The sequence below is a fragment of the Carlito syrichta genome, unplaced genomic scaffold (genome assembly GCF_000164805.1).
Source record: "Carlito syrichta isolate Samal-C Ts95f unplaced genomic scaffold, Tarsius_syrichta-2.0.1 Scaffold309640, whole genome shotgun sequence".
Taxonomy (NCBI): Eukaryota; Metazoa; Chordata; class Mammalia; order Primates; family Tarsiidae; genus Carlito; species Carlito syrichta.
This window is the reverse complement of record NW_007253736.1, coordinates 595,517-617,040: the sequence shown is the minus strand read 5'-3', so window position 1 is coordinate 617,040 and position 21,524 is coordinate 595,517. Positions and strand designations below refer to the sequence as shown.

At 38.6% G+C, this 21,524-nt stretch overlaps 1 pseudogene; it reads left to right on the top strand.

Annotated features, from left to right (window-relative positions):
* The first annotated feature begins 19,874 nt into the window (after positions 1-19,874).
* Positions 19,875-20,272, top strand: LOC103269924 (annotated as a pseudogene).
* Positions 20,273-21,524: the final 1,252 nt, after the last annotated feature.

Genomic DNA, 21,524 nt, shown 5'->3' with positions numbered 1-21,524 from the left:
TGAAATCTTCACTTAATGAAGGAATAAAAGAAACCAAAGTCCAGTTCTTGCTGCAAAGAGAATGAATAATCTTAGTGAACATTTTTAAAACTCTAAAACAACAACCTCTTTATTTATCTTCTTAAACTGTATGTGGCATTAGATAAGAGTCACATAGCAGCAAATTAACAACTTAAAATATTTAAACTGCATCCTCAAAGTGGTTGGTTACAGAGAATTGATTTTTAAAACATGGTGAGACTGGCCATTATCTATTATTTTTCTTGCTAAGACTAATATTTGCACTGACTCATTTTAGACACTTTCTCTCTTTGGAGAATACCATCTGTAGAAAACTGCAAAGTCCAAGATAGTGATGATCCGCTAGACATATGCAGAACAGATGGTTGAAAAAATTATCTGCCCATTTAATTGCTACATTACTCATTTCCACCACCTTGGTGCTCATGCAAATGCAGGGTTTCATAAAGCTAGTCTTTAGGACATTCCTCATGTTGATTCAGGAAGACCACTTGGCACGGTTGCCTAAGGACCGGTATAGGAATCAGCATCCTTAGACGATGGTACCTAAATTCCTGGCAGATTGCTTTTGGGTAATGAGAAAAAAGTAAGATGATGTCATTGAGTAAGGTCTAAGTTGTATTTTCAATCTCCCTAAGATCATTGTTTGGGAACACCTTGAGAATAGATTGCACAAACCCTAGAAAATACAGTCCAAATTCTGGGACAGCCTGATGTTGAAAAATCTTGTCCTAGACAGATACCTAGGAAGCATCAAAAAGTTAACAAATAGCAAAGGCAAAATAATGAACATGAAAGGCCCCCTTAATGACCTTGAGTTGTATTCCCTCCATCATTTTCTCATTGTAACCAAAGGCCAAATTTGCAATTTGAATTCCTAATCCCTCACTGGGGCAAATTACCAGTTTGTTATCAGATATTTCTTAATCTGCCTACTATACCAAAGATCCAGAGGGAAAAAAATCAAATAAATCATAGAGAGATTGAGAATTCAGCGCTTAAGTTGACTGAGTCTTGGAATAAGTCATGTTCAATTAGTGTGTTCTTACCTAGAGTTAGGACTAATAATATCACAATTAAAGCCAGGTGAGTTGAAAAGGTCACTTTGAGAATGTGTGGTCTGTACCACAGTATTTTCCTGTTTCAATTTAATTGAATTTTAAGTGGGTTTATACTAAACAGGTAAAACCCACTGTACCGTTTCTGCCACTTGGTTTTAATTAGTGACAGGGAATAACACAGTCCCAGTTTAATCTAGCAGTGAAAGGGTTATTTTGAGCCCTGAGAAGAAATGAAACAACATGCTGTGTTAGATTATATTTTATGCTATGTTATGTATCTGTTACTTTTTTACATTTATTATACATTAGTTTTGTGGCATGTACTGGGATGGGGACAGAGCATCCTTGTCTTTGTGGTGTTTACATCGTTTAAGATCTCTTCATGTCTAGACTTGAATTTTAAAAAGTTTCAGAAAAAACTCTACTGGGAAAAACCCTGATACTAACAGTGAGACAAGTGTGAAAGTATACTCTCATTGATAATGTGGATTACAATACTAAATTTGTTAGGATACTATTCAGTGTAAGAAATACCAATTTACTCTTTTAAACATTAAAACACAATTTTTATACAATTTGTGCAAAAAATATTGTAATAGCAAAACAACACTAGTGACTTTTTAGTTAAGTGGCAAAGAGAGCTCCAAGGTAGCCAGGATTCTGAGTGAAGCTCTGCAAAGAATATACAAATATTTAAACAAAAAGGGTCTTTTTCTTTTTTTTTTTTTTTGAGTTGGAGTCTCACTCTGTTGCCCAGACTGGAGTGCAATGGCCGCTCCCGGCCATCGCAGCCTCGACCTGCTGGGCTCCGGCAATCCTTCCGCCTCAGCCTTCCGAGTAGCTGGAACTACAGGTGCATGCTACCACACCTGGCTAATTTTTTGATTGATTGTAGAGATGAGATCACACCAAGTTGCCCAGGAGAGTCTCGAACCTGCGGGCTCAGGCAATCCACTCACCTCAGCCTCCCAAAGGCGCGGGATTACAGGCTGAGCCACCGAGCCCGGCTACAAAAAGGGTCTTTTAAAAATTTTGGTTTATATGATTTGGACATGGTTGTTTCTCTCTTTCCACCTTCACTCTTTCCTTTCATCCAAAAGATGCTAGTATGAAACAAATAGCATGGTGAAGTGGCTTTGCTTTTTATGATTTCCTAAGGCTATGACTATTTTACAAAGATTAGTTCCACTGGAACTCCCAGGTTTCCTGTTTTTATTATCCACACTTCACACGGTGGTTTGGACTAAATTGTCCATTGCAGAATTTGGAAAGCAGTTTGTTTAACACAGCAAATTGTCCTGCTACTTCCATACCCATCTCTCACAGCCCGTATTCTGGGGCTGACCAGATACACATTCACTAACACGGAAGACCACATATATGCCCCATTTCTCACCTATTTTTGTTTAACTTCTCTTTATGGTTTACTTACTTCAGGCATATTTACTTGAGCTGTTGAGTGGCTATCAGGAAATAAGTAACTTGGAAGGAGATAGGGCTATTGGAATGCAATTTCCCTTTCACCTGAGGGGCTCCTGCACAGTTTAGACTGCCGAGCCCCTGACCAGCAGTGCCAAAAGCTCAGTAACCAGTTCAGGTGGCCTAATGAACCTGTAATAGGGACAGCAAATGTCTCCTGATGCAAATATGCCATGATGTTAGTCAGATTAAATCTCTAGTGAACTTGTCGAAATAGACTTTCTCATCTAGGTTATCAGCATATTTAGCAAAGAGGACAACGTCTTCCATTCCACGTCCTTGGTTATTTAGCTAGTCGCAACAGGAGAAATGATAACATGTATACAGAGGTTTTTAATAACTGATAATGAGGTAGATGCAGCCGGTTATCCCAGCAGAGAATAACCTGGCAGAGGAGGGAAGTCAGATTCGCAACTCATTGCATAAGCTGTGGAGTGGATGGGAAGTGGTGGTGTTGGTGCTGTCCACTCTGAGCAGCCTGCAGACTAGCTTAATGTCCAGTGCCATAGCTCATGGCCACTCATCTATCTTCCCAGCAGACAACAACTGTCCTTGTCTCAGAACATCTTGAAATGATTACTGTTGCTGTTTTCCTTTTGCTTTTGTAACATTGACAACATGTCAGTAGATGTCCATAGATGCTGGTGAATTTGGAAAGTAAAGCTGAAGGCGGCTCAGTGGCTGTCTATGCAGATTCCCTTCAGGTCTCCAGACTTTTCAAGGATTCCAAAGGCCACATCTGCATGTTATGCTGACTGCACACTTGAGCAGTTATGTTATGTTATCATATTGGAGTTGTCCTTATTTTATAAGCATCTGAAGATAATTACTTTTATAGTAGACAAGATTCTTTTTTTGAGTTGGAGTTTCATTCTGTCACCCAGACTGGAGTGCAGTGGCCAGGAGTGGCCACTGCAGCCTCGAGCTGCTGGGCTCTGGCGATCCTCCCACCTCAGTATTCCAAGTAGCTGGAACTATAGGCGCGCACTACCATGCCCCGCTAATTTTTGATTTATTGTAGAGATGAGGTCTCACCAAGTTGCCCAGGCGGGTCTCGAACCCGCAGGCTCAGGCAATCCACTCACCTCAACCTCCCAAAGCACTGGGATTACAGGCTGAGCCACCAAGCCCAGCTAGACAAGATTCTTAAATCAAGGAAGACTCATGCTATTAACTCTCTCCCATACTGCAAGGACTCCAAATATTTTTAATTATATAAAGTCTTTTTGCAGTTTTCATCACTTTCTTGTTTTCTCTGACTGCTGCCTCTCTCTGGTATAATAACTGGATCAAGATAAGGCATCTGAGAATGAACATGTAGAAATCAGTAAAGAGAATCCTGTTTTAGCGTTTTGGAGGTGGATATGATCCATCCGACTATATTTTGTTTGGGTTGGCTTTCTCAGACCTTCTTTGACCTATAGCCAAAAAATGTTTCAGCTGAATTTACAGTTCTTCCCCTCTGCACCCAAATAGTTTGTGTGTGTGTAAGTGTGCACATGTGTGGGTGACTATATACTTTGTTCTTGTAATTTATAATGTCTGTAGTGTACAAGCTAAGTCATTTTATGGAAGTTCTGTGGAAATGCTAATGTATACCATCAATTATGATAAGCACAGCTGCTAATCATCTGTGCTTCTGTATCTCTGAAAACGCACAACAACAAACCTGAGATACTTCACTCGTTCTAACAACAGATACCACTATCATTGGTAGGAGTCTGAGGTAACTGCAACACACTTGGATAGTCCCTGATTATTGCTTTGTTATGTATCAATCATAGAATAAGAAATTATTAAAATTATCATCAGGGATCTCTAAAGGAGAGAAATCAACTCAAATATCCAGGACATAAAAGTCGAGGCTGTGGTGGCTGGGAGCGGCCATTGCACTCCAGTCTGGGCGAGAGAGTGAGACTCCAACTCAAAAAAAAAAAAAAAAAAAAAAAAAGAAATGAGTAAAAAGATAAGTAAAAAATGTGCTATTTCATCCTGTAAGTAATAACATAGTAAACAAAAAGGGAAAGGGTAATGTCTCATCTGGGTATGAATATGTTCATGGTCTACACTTTCTTAAATGTATAGGACCAAGTAACTTGCCTTCTCCCAGGCTCCATCTATACTCAGAGACATACATGGTTAGTGATTGGTGTGTGAAGATGTGAGAAAATAGCTCTGAACTTTACTCCACAGGTTTGCTGCTTAAACCAGAGGTTGAGATGCTTTCAGGGTAAATTTTCTTTTTTACCTCTGGAGTGTCCTTAGTGAACTCTCTTAATGGCCTTGTAACTAGGTAACATTAGGTAATTTATTTAGTAGTTATTTAATAATATCTGAGGGCGGGTTGTTTGTTTATTACTTCCTATTATGTTAAGAAATGACATTTTCTACTTTGGAAAGGATTAGGTAGGATACATTGGTGGCAGGTAGAAAAACTGGCAAATATGGAGATGTTAAAATTGAATTACTGCAATGATACTTTATAATTCTTTGATATGGGTTATATTAAACTCAATATAAAATATGTTCTTTTTCTTGATCAGGTTCATCATATTCATTAATGTAAAATATTTTTAAAATGTTCTTTTTCAGTGTGTATGTGTGTGTGTGTGTGTGTGTGTGTGTGTGTGTATACATATACACACATATAAGAAATACATATATATTTCTTTATTTTAAAATAGGCTGGGTTGATAATATCTCATAGGTACACATCATGGTGACCATACCAGTAGTAAAATATTTAAATAATTATAAAGAGCTGCTGTGCCAACTTCTTGAGTAGCTCCTTGCTGACTGAAACCGTCCAGTTCATCAGGCTCATTCTCTGGACTTCCTTCTCTCCTTCCTCCTCACCTCCCATCAATTCATCCGTTACATTGTTGACACCTTGCAAAGCAAGTCTTGCCAGAACTTATAGCAGGGGACTCTATTTTGCTTGGTTGGTAATTGTGACATACCAGTTGAATATCACACCTGAGTGAAATAAGGAAGTGTGTGTGTGCACACACACCCCAAAGCATTATACAAACATAAGTGTTAAGAACAGAGTTCTTTGCTTCAAGACTCTTTCTTTGAAGGGACTTGATTTTTTTTATAATCCATAATTCTTCCTTTGATACTAATGTTCTACCCTAAGTTTGACATTTCTTCAAAGATCAGCTAAAAATATTTGAGAGTAGGTTCTCCATTCATATTCTTCATATAAGGCAGTAACAGCAAGATGTTATTACCTACATTTTGGAGAACTTTTAGGCTATGAGTAAGTTGCTTGTGAGCTTAGAAATAAATAAGAAAGACTCTCTAGATTTTCTGATTATTTACTCTCTCTCTCATATGTGTGTGTATGTATATATATATGAGATCATTGGCAGTTATACCAAACAAATGAAGCTTCTATCCTCAGGATGTTTTAGATTACATATTTCCTGCCACTAATATTTCCCCTTTCTCTCCATGGGAATTATATTATAAAATTTACTGTAAGCTTTACTAAAGTAATTTTTCAGATCAGTTACTCTAAATTGATATGGATTAAACTGTACAAAATATGGTTTGTGATTAAGGGGTATCATTCTTGATCTAACAATAATATTCTTTGGCACACTAATATTGAGCATATTTGTCTATTCCAACAAATTTCATTTTTAGTTTACTAATCAAAAACTATTAATTAATTCTGAAACTATTAGCAGTAGTTAAATTTACAAGGTTGAGATCAGACAGATCTGGGTTCAAATTCCAACTTCCCATAATATTCACCAATGACTTAATTTTTCTAAGCCTCGCTTTCTTCTTCTATACAATTCTAATTATAAGAGTAACTATTTCATAATGTTGCTATAAGGATTGAAAAAGTGATGCTTGAAAATTCTTGGTACACTGTGTGACATAATACATGATAACTATTATTGTATTTTATTTTCCTTCACATTAAGATAAACACTTTCAAATGACTGTTTTCTTTAGTTGTTTTCCACCAAAGAATCTGGGAAATATCCAATCTGGTTTAGTGATATTTTTGAAACAACACTATTAGAGTATTTCTTTAAAACATTTTTCACAGGAGAAGAATACAAAAATAAATATTTCTGTATGCATGTAGTTCTTAAAAAAAATTGGTTCCATCTCTGCACCTGAGTTTAGCCCACTGGTGCAGAGTGTGTGCCTCAAAACACACAGGATTTAGATAAATGCTTTCTATGATATATGCTAAGGAAGATGAGTTATTTGTTTACTTTAAATAAATTGGATCAATCTCAAATCTGTTCTTTAAGCCTTAACATATTTTTAAAGCCTGGAGATGAAAAAATATATAGAACTACAGAGGCAAACAGAAGGTCCAGTGTTATAAAGCCCAGTAGTGCCAGGGCTCAGGCAGTCTTCCAGAGAAAAAATCAGTTTTGTCAGTTCACAATCACGGATCATTTGAAAAGTAGTTGCAAGTTTTCCAAGGCTCCATATGACTTTTTCTGGGGCTTTATAATTTTCTCCACTATAGGATTAGGGTCGAATTCCATATCAAAACAGTTTTATATTTGGACTCCCACCTATTTATTGATAACACTTCAGGGATGAAACATATCATTTTGGTTTTGCTAGGCTATAACTTCCTTGAGGACATGAGTTTCCATTTTTGTGTCTATTATAGAGTATAGCATTGTGACTCCCAATATAAGCTATTGATAAGTGTGTTTCCCTAACATAAGTTGGAAATAATATCAATGAGTTCTTTGAATTTGGGAAATGTGTAGGTGCATTGTCTGGTACTGAGTAAACATTCCTCCATTAGGAAGGTTCTATGATAGTTTTGTTTTGCAGATATACAGGTGAACCCAGAAATTTAAAAAAATTTTTAATAGCTTGAAGGTTGTTTTGTCTGACAGTAAACTCATGACTCCTGCTTTCTTTTGTTTTACGTTCACTTGAAAGTTTGTTTTTCATCTCTTAGTTTTGAGTCGTGGCAGTGAGACATGTTTACTGGAGGCAACCTATTGTTGGGTCATGTTTTTCAAATCTAGTTTGCTATTTTATGTCTTTTCAGTGGTGCATTTAATCCATTGACAGTCAAGCTGACTATTGAAATGTGAGGGTTTATCCCTGTCATGAGTCTCTTATAAGGCTGCTTTGTTTTTTTTTAACTTTTGTGTTGATATATGTGTGTGCTTTCAATTTTGTAGTAGCAGGTATGTTGTGTTGATTCTATGTTTTCCTGCATTCATGGGAAGTACATGGTTGTTCTTTCTTTTTTGTTGTGGTCTGTGCTTAATACCTTCTTGAGTGTCTCCTGTAGAGCTGATCTGGAAGCAGCTTAATCTTTTAGAAATTGGACATCTGGGAAGTATTTTAATTCTCCACTGCTGATGAACCTGAGCTTGGTTGGGTAGGAAATTCTTGGTTGAAATTGTTTATCTTTGAGAACTTTGAAAATTGAACTCCAGTTCCTTCTAGCTTGTAGTGTTTCTGCTAATAGGTCTGCTGCTATTCTGATTGGTCTTTCCTGGTAGGTAGTATGACTTTTCTCTCTCACTGCCTTTAGAATTTTTTCTTTTATACCCACTTTGTTTAGGCAAATTACTATGTGTTTAGGGGTTGGTCTTATTTGATTTCTTGCAGGGGTTCTCTGAATCTCTTGTGTTTGGATGGTTGCATGTCTGGTGACATGAGGAAAGTTTTCTTAGATAACCTTCTGGAATACTCGTTCTAAGATGTCCCCTTCCTTCTTCTGGGATACTAATCACACATAAGTTCAGCATCTTGATATAATCACAAATCTCTTGGAAGCTTTGTTCTTTCTTTCTGAGTTTCCTTCCTATGTTTTTAATAGATCAGGCCAATTCCATGTTTTGGTCATCACACTCAGAGATTCTGCTTTCCATGTTTATCTTCTTGTTATTTATTTCCTGGATGATGTAACTTATGGCCAAAACCTCTGTTACAAGTTCTTGTAGTGTTGCATATTGTCTTTTTTGAGGCAACCTATTGTTGGGTCACGTTTTTAAAATCCAGTTTGCTATTTTATGTCTTTTCAGTGGTGCATTTAATCTATTGACATTCAAGCTGATTATTGAGATGTGAGGGTTTATCCCTGTCATGAGGATCTTATAAGGCTGCTTTGTTTTCTTTTAACTTTTGGGTTGATATATGTGTGTGTTTTCAATTTTGTAGTGGAATCATCTTTCTTACTCACTCTTTCCATCCATTCCCTAATCCCTGTTTTAATCTGGGGCCAATCATTGATGATTTTCATTGTTTGGGCTCTGATTTTTTTGAGTGTTGCCTCTTTGTACATAGGGAATTACCTGTGTTCTTCCATTGATTTTTCCTCATTTGTGACAAATCTTCTTTTCTCTTTAATTCTGTTATTCAGTGGTAGTGGGGAAGGCTTTAGTTGTTTGCTGAATCCTCTATTCTGCCTTGATCAGAGCCTCTGAATTTACTTTGTCTTGAAACAGGGCTAGGGATGGGAAGCTTTGCTGTTTCTTGTAGTTTTGAGAGTCAAATAAGGTGGAGAGTGGGGAGCTAGGATTCAGAAACTACTTGCAAGTTACAATGTTCACTGACTAATGTATGGACCTCCTAAGACCCACTCTTCACCACCACTCTATATAATGATGCAATGGGTACATGTGTGTACCACCTGAGTCCAAGATAAAGTAACAATGAGAACAGGGAAAAATAGAATGTAATAGAATGAACAGAAATAATAAAAAATAAACTTCAGAAAAACAAAAACAAGAAAAAAAGACAAAAAGAAAACAAAAACTGAAACCAACAGAAAATAAAACACAAAAAACCCCACACACAAACAGGAAAACTGAAAACACACACACACACACACACACACACACACACACACACACACACACACCAAAAAAACAAAAGAGGAGACAGAAGAAAAAAAGGGGGAGGAATACAAATCGAACCCTCACATACACTAAACCAATACAAAAGAAGAACAAAACAAAACAAAAAGGAGGAGAATGCAAATCAAACCCTTACACACACATTCACACACACACACACACACACACACCCACACACTAAACCAAAACAAAAGAACAAAAAAAGAAAAAAATTGAAAAATAATTTCTGGGCATGAACCACCCCTCTTGTGGCAGGTTCTGTAATTATTCCTCTCAGCTGCTCACAGGTTAGCCTGTCTGCTGTCTCCTATGGGATTGTAGCCTTGTTCACAATCTTCCCAGTGGGAGAGGAGATTGTGGTGGGGGTAGGTAGGGTGACAGTCCTCCTCTCCCACTCTCATAGAGTCAGGGGGATTCCCTCCAGTGGGGAGGTGTGGGATTTTCTCCTTCCTAGGTGTTGGTGGCAGGTGCCCCAGCCGAGCCAGGCTTATCCCAGAGAAGAGTTCTCCTAGTGTGGCTGCGGTCCAGGCTTCACCTGGGTTTGTCCCTCTCAGTTATGCCCCAGATGTGTGGGTCTGATGTTCAGAGGATTGCTGGGGAGGAGAGTGTTGGATCAGCCCAGGACTCGCTGCTGATCTCTTGGGGAGGGTCTTTTTTGTCCTTTTCTGTTAGCACTCTTTGTTCCATGGCAGGATCAGCGTAGAAGCTGCAGTGCCCAAGATTCTGCACTCATCCTGTTCCACTGAAGTTTGTACTTTCAGGATTTTCCCTCTGGGTCACGATCAACTCCTGAGTAGTTAACCCACCAGTCAGAGAAAGCAGGTCTCTTGCTCCATAGTGAGCAAGCTGGAACACTTCCCTGCCCGGTTTCAAAATGGTGGCAGAGTGCCTGTTTCGTCTTGTCTCTGCCTCTGATTCCCTCACTGGATTCCCTAAGCAGCCTCGCTGCTTGTATCCTGCATGGTGCTGCAGTGGTTGGGCAGTCTGGCAACAGCTGTAACTCCTGACAGTTTTTCCCCGGGAAAAGTTTTGTTGATGTTAGAAAATGGTACTTGTCTTCTGTGTTCCAGGAGGTGCTAGGGTCCAAGCAGAGCAGCTGCTGGTACCAGCTGCTTCACCAGGAGAGCCCTGTCTACCTGCTCAGAAGTCCGCACTCAGTCACCCACTCACATGCCTACTTTCAAACAGACAGGCATGAAAATTTGTCCATACACTCACTCACTCACATAGGGACTTGCACAGTCCAACTGACTTGACTACCATCTTTTTTCCTTCCAAATCCAGTTTATGTATGAAGATGACAATACCACAAATACATATTTATGTGAAACACAAAAATTTACTATAACCTTGGATGATTTAGATTATTGAAATATAAGACATTTCCAAGATTTTTTTAAATTGTGAAAATCATTCCAAGATCTTGCAGAATATATAAAATTGTTAGTGAGGTAGGAACTGGAAAATGTCTGTGTGCTTGTATTTTGGCATCAGCACCAACAATGGTAAAAGAATCAACGGCTCCAATAAAGTGAGAAAAGGAAATGACAGCCATCTGTGTCATTCTCATTATGATGGGTCTTCTCAGTTGATTACACTGCCTTCAACTTTGCTTTTTCATCCCTAATAATTGTGGCTTACCAGCGTGTTCTCTGACATATTTTGGTCCATCACCTGGGCTAAACCCACACTCAGCTCCCATGGGCTTTTCAACTCTGTTTTCTCCTAAGGCATCTCTCAGAATTCCTTTGCCTTGGCTTTGTCACAGTACAATGTTCAACTGGAAGAAAAGTGCTGGCTGAATCTCTGTTATCATCTAATTTTTGTTTGATGGAATCCTAGATTCCTCTTTCAGAGAAATGTTTAACAGACCAAAGTTGAAACAGAGTAAAATACATCTATTTCTGTAGCACCCTGGAAAGTAGTGGGAGGTTTTGTCACTGTGTATCTGAAAGTAGTTCATCAGGAAGGGGGTGCTTAATGAAGAATACATAGCCCTTTGCAGTATAAACACATTTTACATCAGTGAAGCTAGGCTTTGGGAGTGAGAAGACCTGTGTTTGTACTCTCAAGGATGTGTGCCTCCCTGTTACTAAGAAGTACAGGGGAGTGAAGGCCCCCATGGGCAGCCCTTAATCTGTGAGGGATGGGGATTAGTAAATAGAAACCCAGTCTTCCAATTTCATGGTGGGATCATTCACAGGAGTGCTCCGCAGGGATCCTTAGAAGCTCCTCAGCAAGAGTGAGCCCCAGTAGCACACAGCAGTAACCTAATCAACCAACTCTCACACTTTTATTGGATTTTGTTTTCTTTCCTTGTCTTTCTCTGTTCTCTCACTCTTATTTCTGAGGGTCACTTCCCAAATAAACTACCTGAAACGAAGTCTATCATGTGATTTGCTTTGAGAAAAACCTAGACTAAGGTGTGGTCCTAGCTATATACTTAACTGCCTCTGAATTTGAGGAGGTTATTTCATTTTTCTGGGTCTAAATTTCTTGACTTTTCAAATGAGGCAGTTGTAATAAAGGGATAATTTTCCTATTTAGTTGGCTGCAGAATACTTTTTAAAATTAAATTAAATCTTAAACAGAACATTACAATATGAAAATAGTTATGTGTAAGGAACAGCTCTCTTAGGTAGTAGTTTAAAGCTTTTTTGTTTGTATGGCAGACGTTTACTTCTTTGTAGACCACTCAGACATATTCTTGTGTTCCTGGGAATCTTTGTAGCAGAATTTCAGAATAATGTCACTAGACTCATAAAAATTCTAAAAATCTGGGATTCTAATCATGATTAAAGGTCCTTGACTAAATTTCTACCTCCATTCTAATCTTTTAAGCTATTTCCCAAACACCAAATCCACTAAGATACAGTTTATAATCTTTCATCCCCACTCCATTTCTATCTCCATCATTAAGTGGTTGTGCATGTGCATATATGTCCAAGGATATTTCCAGATTCCAGAGAACAAATCAGAAATATAGTTTCCTGGCTTATAGCATGCCATAGTTTCCCAGGATTTTTAATAAGAGACTATAAACTCTGTTGATATGGTACTTATGGGGGCAAAAAAAAGTAACCCTTATATTTTTTTTTATTTTGTCATAAGAATTTTTTAGGTTTTTTCTCTGCTATTCCATTCACAGGAAAAAGTTCAGCAATATTTTCAGCTTTAAAATGTTAGATAGATAGATAGATAGATAGATAGATAGATAGATAGATAGATAACAATAGATATTAATGTATAAATACAGTTATGTATTTCATAGTGATGTTTCAGTCTTCAGTGGACCACATACATGAGGGTGGTTCCTTAACTTTGCTATATGTTGTCTATGTTCAGATGTGTTTAGATATATAAGTACTTACAAGATGTATTATAGTTGACTACAGTTATATCAGTACAGTAACATGCTTTACGTGTCTGTAGTCTAGGAGCATATAGCACATACCATATAAATTCAGTGTGTAGTTGGCTAGACTATCTTGGTTTATGTAAGTATACTCTATGATATTTGCACAACAAAATTGTCTAATGACACATTTCTTGGAATGTATCCCCATTGTTATTTGGGGGAAACCTAAGTGCTGTAAAGTATATATTTTTTCCACTCTCAAAATTTAACTGTTGACCCTTTATGTAATTCTCCAATGTTGTTTTCCTTTCTGCACCAAGGTATTTTGACTGGAGTTTTCAAATGAAATGACTTTTTTCCCCCCTAGAAGTATCCATATGCCTCTTTATTTCCTCCTTGTTCATACTTTCTGCCTAAGCAGGGATCTGGACTTTCATCAGCCTGCTTTGCCCTATTCTTTTTCTTAGAATACATTAATACATGCCGTTGCCCTTCCCGGTAAACCACTCAACCTTGCCCTGGGATTGGTTCCAACATGTCTTTCACTTGCCAGTATTTATAAGGATACTTCCTCCTCACCTCCTAAACCTTGGACTTTTGCTTAACGTATAGAAATAATCAGGAAGAAAATCATATTTTGCATTTCTATTTTTTAGAGGAATAGCTGTTATCTCATTTTCATTGTGCACCAAATCTTTGCCTTTATGATCACATGGTTTTCCTTTTGTTTTCTTCCTTGAAGATGAACTGAAAATCAAATTTAAGCACTAAATTTGGATAATAGGATAACCTCCACACAAGTTTCTGGCAAACATACATATCTAGCTAAAATGTATACAAGCTCTGCAAGAATTATTTATCCCCAATATGATGTTTAGTGCTGCTAAATTAAATTTAGCCTAACACTGTCTCCTTATATATTTTAAGTTAAGCCTAAAGGATTCTCTGTACATAGTGAATTGTAGCCTAGCTGTATGTGTAAACAGACTGTCACCTCCATGTGAACCACCGAGTTTCCACCAATCCAAGGCTGATTAAACTTGGTTCAAATAAGGCAAACACTGAGCTATAACCAATCTGGCTTTTTCTGTATCTCGCTTCAGTTTTCTATAGTTCACTTTCCTTTCTCTGTCCATAAATCTTCTACCACATGGCTATGCTTGAGTTTCTCCAAATAGGCTGTGCTTCTTGGGACATAATCCCGATTGATGAATTATTCTTTGCTCAATTAGACTCTGTTAAATTCAATTTGTTTAAAGTTTTTCTTTTGTTTGTGCTGTTAGATCAGGATTTCTTAGTGACTCTGAAAATCAGTGAGAAAGAAAACAATTTATGTAACCATTTCAACCCAACCATATTTCCAGGGGAGCTGGTGGTTGTAAGTTTATATTACGATACCTGCACATACATGTTTATTGCTGCATTATTCACAATAGCAAAAACATGGAACCAACTTTACTGCCCATCGAAAGAGGAATGGATAAAAAAATTTGTAATATACATGATGAAATATTATGCAACTGTAAGCAAGGATAAAATTATGAACTTCACAGCAACTTAGATGGACTTCGAGTCTATAATACTGAGTGATCTATCACAGAAACAAGGAACTGAGTACTGCATGTTCTCACTCATAAGTGGACCTTGAACAATTATCATAATTCTATTAGAAAGGGATTGGCAGTAGTGGGAAACTGCTAGGGGAAGAATGGGTAACTGATCAGTAAGGGTAACTGATCTCAAACCAGGAAAAATGGGGACCAAAGAGAGACTTGAACTTTACCTACACATCAACCATTTGAATACCTAACCCAGAATTGTGTCTCACAATTTTAAAATAAAAAACAGAAACAATTTTTTATTTACCCAACAATTATTTTTTTAAAGTTCTTCAATACTCTGAAATACAGAACAGTCTAACAGTTTTTTTTTTTTGAGTCGGAGTCTCATTCTTTCACCCAGACTGGAGTGCAGAGGCTGCTCCCGGCCACCGCAGCCTCGACCTGCTGGGCTCCGGCGATCCTTCCGCCTCAGCCTTCCGAGTAACTGGAATTACAGGTGCGTGCTACCACGCCCGGCTGAATTTTTTGATTTATTATAGAGATGAGGTCTCGTCAAGTTGCCCAGGCGGGTCTCGAACCCGCGGGCTCAGGCAATCCACTCATCTCAGCCTCCCAAAGGCACGGGATTACAGGCTGAGCCACCTAGCCTGGCTAGCCTAACAGCTTTTAACATTCAAGAGAATACATACTTTCCTCTCCTAGGCAGTTTTTCTCGATCCATCCAGCTGCATGCATAACCCTTTGAATTGTTTAGGTTCTAATCACTAGCTTTTCTTTTATGAGGTGCACCCTATGATATGACTTCATCTAGATGTATTTCTCACCCAAACTACCCAGACTGAGGAATATGTCTATCTTCCATGCTTGACTGTAAGTTCCTGCAAGGCAGACGCTCATCTCTCAGAGCTAAGCAGCATGTTGGGTATGTGATAGCCCTTAGTATATGCTGACTGAACAAGTCACCAAATTACCAGAACATGTGTTTTAGAAGTTGCTTTTGGATAAGGCTTTATTAGCAACATTCTGTATGGCTCAAGATTTCGTGATTTGGCTGTTTTTCAGAAGCTCGGACCAGCTTTTTTGTTGTTCCCAGTTCCATGTATGAATTATTTATCTGAAGTTTCTCTCCTACTGTGCTTGACTTTGATGGCATCCCAAGCTTTGAGCTCTTCATATTTCTTTGTCATATTCTAATACTTTATCTCATTCTTGGTCTGGATTTTCCACCTCAGACACTGATGTGAAAAACAAAATCCCTTTCATTTACTTTCCTTCTTTGATGAGCATCCCTGTGTTTAACTGTGGTCATATCAAGTGTCAGCCCACGCCCTGCAGAGATGACCAAAAGTCCCGTGATCACTGCCAGGGTGGTGGTATACTTACCACAGACTAGTTTGGGGGCATTCCAGTGAAGGGAAAAACTATTTTCTCTCCTGCTTTAGTTCCAAGATCCTTCAACAAATGAAGCCAGCATGTCTCTGCATTGTGTTTTATATTATTTCTGGGCAGAAATTCCTACTGATGTGTTATCCCCGTTAGCACCAATGTTCCTAACAGTTGGCCAGCATTAGCCATAGGTACAGCAGTTGACAAGCTTCATATGTTTTTCTTCATTTTACTTCTTCATATTTTCCCCTTTTGTGGAACTTCTCTTTGCACCTTTCTTTCTCAATTGTTTTTGTTCTTTATTCTTTTATTATGATATCTATCAAAAGATGTTGCTAGGTCAAGATGTCTGGGTGATGGATACTCTCCAGAAGCCTCCTGAGAATCATATATTCAGCTAAGATCTGCTTCAGGAATAGCGAAGTGGTCTCAGCAAAGTTTCCACATTTGTTCTTTTCCTGTTTCACTAATCATCTCATTTTTCCTCTACAGATGATGATGAGATTAGACAGGGCCCTTCCCTTCTCATTAGCTATATTTTTAGATGGTGGTGGGTGACAACAACAAAAATAATTATCTGCTGTATGTTAAGTCTGTGCCAGGCAATGTTCGATGTGTTTTACAGACATCTTTTATTTAATTCTCACAACAACCATATGAATTAAGAGTTATCCACCCAATGCCTTCAGAGACCTCTGGTTGTTCTTGTCTGCTTGCTATCCTGGTGTTTTCTGCCTATTCCTGCCAAAATATGTGGATTTTCTGAGCCTTCATAATTTAAAACATCACATTTATTATATGCCCTATTGATTGATGAAGATCAAGAGGGAGAATATAGCTATTTATATTATTTTATTGTCCCATTCAATGGTTTTGATGCTGCCCAGAAATCCAAGATGGCAAGGGGAAGAAGAGGCGAAAAGCACGTGGAACTGTTTATCTCCTGTTTCTCCCCATTATAGGGATGCCATCCTCCCACATTTTCACTTTATTCCTGTTTCTTCTCACCCATCTCACCCTAGTCCCAACTCCAACCTCACATCTCTGTCACCCCCTTCCCCAAAATGTTTTATAAACACATGACTTCCTGCTAATTCCCTGGGTTACTTGATGAAGACTCAGAGGAACCAACCAGTGAAATGATGTACCAATGTCATAGAAATTAGAAATGTGCCAGAGAAATATATAAGCGTTGGAGATTATCTTTCTTGAGATCTAGCTCAAATCTTACTGCCCTGTGGAATCATTCCTAAGTCCCCCTCCACTTTCTCTAAAGGCAGAGTTCTTCCCTCCTGACTCTATTATCTTGTGTCACTTTATATATCCCTCAGCGCTGCATTTATCTCAGGATAGTATAACTGTAAGATTATTTCTCTTCTCTATTAGATCATGTGACCCTTTATGGCAAACACTATAACATTTATCCATGTATCCTTGGACTTAGAGCAGTGCTTGGCAAATTGTAGATGCCGGATAAGCGTTTGTTCTTGTTAAAGACTGTATCCATGCTGAACAGCTGGCTGCTATTTTCGTTCTTGTTTCCCAAGGTCCTGCTTCATATGGATGCTGTTGTTTAGTGAATACTGATAGATACAGGAGGGTATACTCATGTGAACTCAGGAGAATATACAAAACAATGTAGGTCCCAATCACAGATATTCTTATCACAAAGTCCATTTTTAAATTAAAAAACTTCAGTTATGACCAGGTCTAATCCAATCATATTATGGAATCTCTTGTACAAATCTATGAAATGGGTTAAAACAGGAAGGCTAAATTTCAAAATAAAGTTTAATGTTTAATGGTCAGAATTTTTCTCAGGGCAGGGAGAATTTTGCGTATACAGACATATGTATTTTCTGCTTGAGGTCATTTTATATAGTTATGTAAGCTTTCAATTTACATATGAAATATAACCAAATTGTTTGTGTCCATGGATTTCTGACAAGATTTCAGCTTGACCTGTGGTAAATTTTCCCATGTAGGCACAGAAAGAGACACACCTTTGACCCACATTTTAACTCACAAGCAGAAGTAAGTTATTAAGTCAGGAGAGAGAGAGAGAGGAAAAAAAAAAAAAGAGAAATAGCTTTGCTTCTAATAGAAAGCAAGCAAGCAAATGTTGATTTAATCAATTGATTTACTTTTAAGTAGAAGAACAGATGTTTTCTGTTAGGTCCCTGGTGAAAATTCAGTAGGCGCCAGTGATACTTTAGGACCAGTGGCTTCTGATAAAACTTAAAATGAAGGTCTGGACTATTCTTGCTAAATGGGCTTTTGCACAGCAGGCCTGTCACTGTGGCATGATTTTCCTCTTGAACAGGAGTTAGCTCTCCCTTCTTTGTGCATTCACGTACTCTTTCTCACTGCCCATTCACATTTGCCCTGTATCTTTTAGAACATGACATTTTGGTTCTTCTGTGTTGTCTAAAAGTATTAATTGTACAAAATTTCTCTACCTATAAATAGCTAGTTGACTTATGTGATTTCTGGCCCAACAGAAGCACCTATGGTGTCTTCTTACCTTACCGGCCTGAGTTGTAGCCTCCTCAATGAACAGTGCAGTTTGAAGAGTAGCTGAGGTGTTTGTCCCCTGATGCTATTTTTATAACCTAGCCTCTCTCCCCCCAAAACCTTGCTATGGAAACATTAACCAAAACCCCTCTCACTAAAACTTCAAAGGCTTCCTCCAAAGGTTCTACGTCCTACAATCTCTAAAATTCAGCTTTTCTTTTTCAGCTTCTTGAAAATCAATTGCGGCAATATGAGATTTTCCTTCTCATAAACACTCCAATTATGTTCATATTCTTGGAATTTCTTTACTGAACATAATTTGTTCTTATCCTTCAAATAATACCTCATCTTCTTTGCCATTTTTTTCTACCAATTCACCACCCTATCATCCATCACTTGGCAAACAACTCTACCAAACTGTGTGATAAGGGAATATCCTATATGATTTTAGATCCTATGAAGAGCATAGTTCCTAGTACATAGGGGCTTTGCAGTAAATATTGTTGAATGAAGATAGAAGTCCTTTATAATCATTTATTATAACCCATGTTTATGCAGGCTATCTTATAAATGTCCCACTGAGGAAATCAAAATAGCCAAATAACCAAAGGAATTTGTTCCCTGGTCATATTTTTCATACTGAATTCTTCTCACTTGTGCTTTTTTGTATTATCTGATAATCTTTGTCTAAATATTTGCTTACAACCTGTCTGTATAGAGCAACAAGCATCTAGAACTATGCAACGATTACTTTGTAAACTAGCCTTGAAAACTAATATGGCATTAGTAGGCTAAGGAAGCAGTTTGTCCTCCAGCAATTCCCATTCTATGAGAGACAGAATGAATGACCATTTTTAATACTAGTCCAAAATAGATAGGCACCTTCTTGGAGCAGCATCTCATTGCTTGACTAAATTAACTGGAGGAGACAATAAAGGATAGTATTAAGGAACATGGAAACTCTCTGTGGTTTCTTTTCCAATGCAGGTATATTGGGTTTGTTCTGATTTTTACCCCCTCAATTATCCTTTATCTTGTCCTGCAAACTAAAACATCTGTGATAGGAGCAGGAGAGTATTTCCGAAGCAGAAGTCTGAGGAATGCTTATTTGAATGGAGCTGACTTCTTACCCTCCCCAAGGGGCAGAGGTGTTGATAGTTTCCATCAGTAATGACCTCATAGGAAAGTCATGTGCATCGCAAAAGCCACCACCACACCTGACATTGATTCAGACTAGAGTCTGAGTCTAAGTGATCATTGAGACGTAACTACTCTGTCTTCAATCTGGGCATCCTGTCAGCCCCAATCTGGAAGCAGATTGGGGAAGAACATGGAAGAGTCTGTTTAAACCATATCTTCCTTCTACAAACAGAGAACACCTGATTGACCAGGCTTTATTCAATATTTAATGTGTGCAACTTAGAAATGTTAAAATAAAATAACCTTCCTCCTTCTAAAAAAATAAAAACAAAAACAAACAAATCATCAACAACAACAAAATACACAGAGCTGGGGTGCGATCCTGTGTCTGACTGTGCGAGCTTCTATCTTGGCCCTTTGCCCTGCCAGGGCCATTGGGCTGGCCAATGGTGGTGGTAGCTCCAAGGAGCCCCCTGCCAGCTGCATCATGGTCCACTTCACCACCCTCCTCTGCAAGGCCTACCGTGGGGGCCACTTAACCATCTGCCTTGCCCTGGGTGGCTGCATCAATTGCCCTTCTACCACATTGTGGTTGCTCACAAATGTCCCACAGATGGCTGTTTCATAGAGCAGTTGGGCTTCTATCATATACTGCCCAACAGTCAGGGAGGAAAACTCATTGCCCTCAACCTGGACAGAACCCAATATTGGATTGGCCATGAGGTCCATGACTCCACACATATGGAAAGGCTTCTGGGTCTTTCTGGCTTTTCCCCTCTGCATTCCATGATGATTACAAATGCTGAGAGACTCTGACAGACACAGGAACTCCTCTTAGCTTCGCAGAAAACAGATATGAAGGCTACAGAAACAGAAGCGAGCTGACTTCGGTGAGCACAGCAATGAGAACGAAGTCAAGGTCCTTTTAAAACACTTGTGAAGATATCTTAATCTTGTTAGATTTGGAGATAAATAAATGGAGTTTTTTGTTTCACTCATGCTCCTCTGGCCTGGCCTGAGCAGAGTCCAGGGAGAGATTTGCTCTTATTTGACATAGAGCTGAGTCTAGGTACTAATTAGCATTTTTGGACTCTATCTTAGGAAATACAGTGGCCATAGGAGGACTGGACTTTTGAGTTGGGCCCTAGATTCCTTGGACACCTTTACAATCAATCTACTGCCTTTCAAGACTATACTTTAAAGCCCCCAGCCAGACTGTTAATGGTTTTGTTGTTTGTTTGTTTTTTGACTGCACAGAGACATTACTTACTGCTTTTGAACACAATCTAGTATTAATATGAGTTGAAATATGAGTTGAGGTTAAGACAGAAGTTCAGGAAACCCAAGAGAACTAGACAGATAGATGGGAGGGCAAAGGGTGACTCAGTCAGATCTTCTCTATCTTGGAGATGTTATCGTTGCAGACCCGAGTTGTCTCATTGTTTTCTCTGGTCTTCTGTTCCACCACCTTCTCCAGTGAGTGGATCCTCATCTGCTCCTTCCTCAGGCTTTCTTGGAAGGCCGGGGCCTCAGCATGGATACTACTATGGACCTGGGTGATCTCGTTTGCCAGCTGGAGCTTTTCTATATGTGGGCCTTCAAAGAGTCTGTTACCTCGGGTCCATTTTTTTTTTTTTTTTTGAGTCAGTGTCTTATGCTATAAGTGCAGTGGTATGATTACAGATTCCCACAGTTTCAAATTTCTGGACCCAAATAAGCCTCCTGCCTCAACCTCTGAAGTAGCTGAGACTACAGATGCATACCACTATACTTGGCTTTGTGTGTGTGTCTGTGTGTGTGTGTGTGTGTGTGTGTGTGTGTGTGTGTGTGTGTGGAGATAAGGTCTCACTGAGCCATCCAGGCTAGTCTCAAATTCCAGGGCTCAAGTGATCCTCCCACTTTAGACTCCCAAACTGCTGGGATTACAAGCATGAGCCACCATGCCAGGCCAGCTCTACTTTTTGATTTGACCCAAGAAAGCATCAATAAGCCGCAACTATTCTCATGTGTTTTAAAAACCTGAAGTCAGTGAGATGAAACCCAGTGTCAAGAATTTGAAGAAAAGTAACTTGTCAGGAAAGTATAAAGAAAACTTTGGTTAGTTTGACTAGAGCATAATAGTTAGATTTTCTGGTTT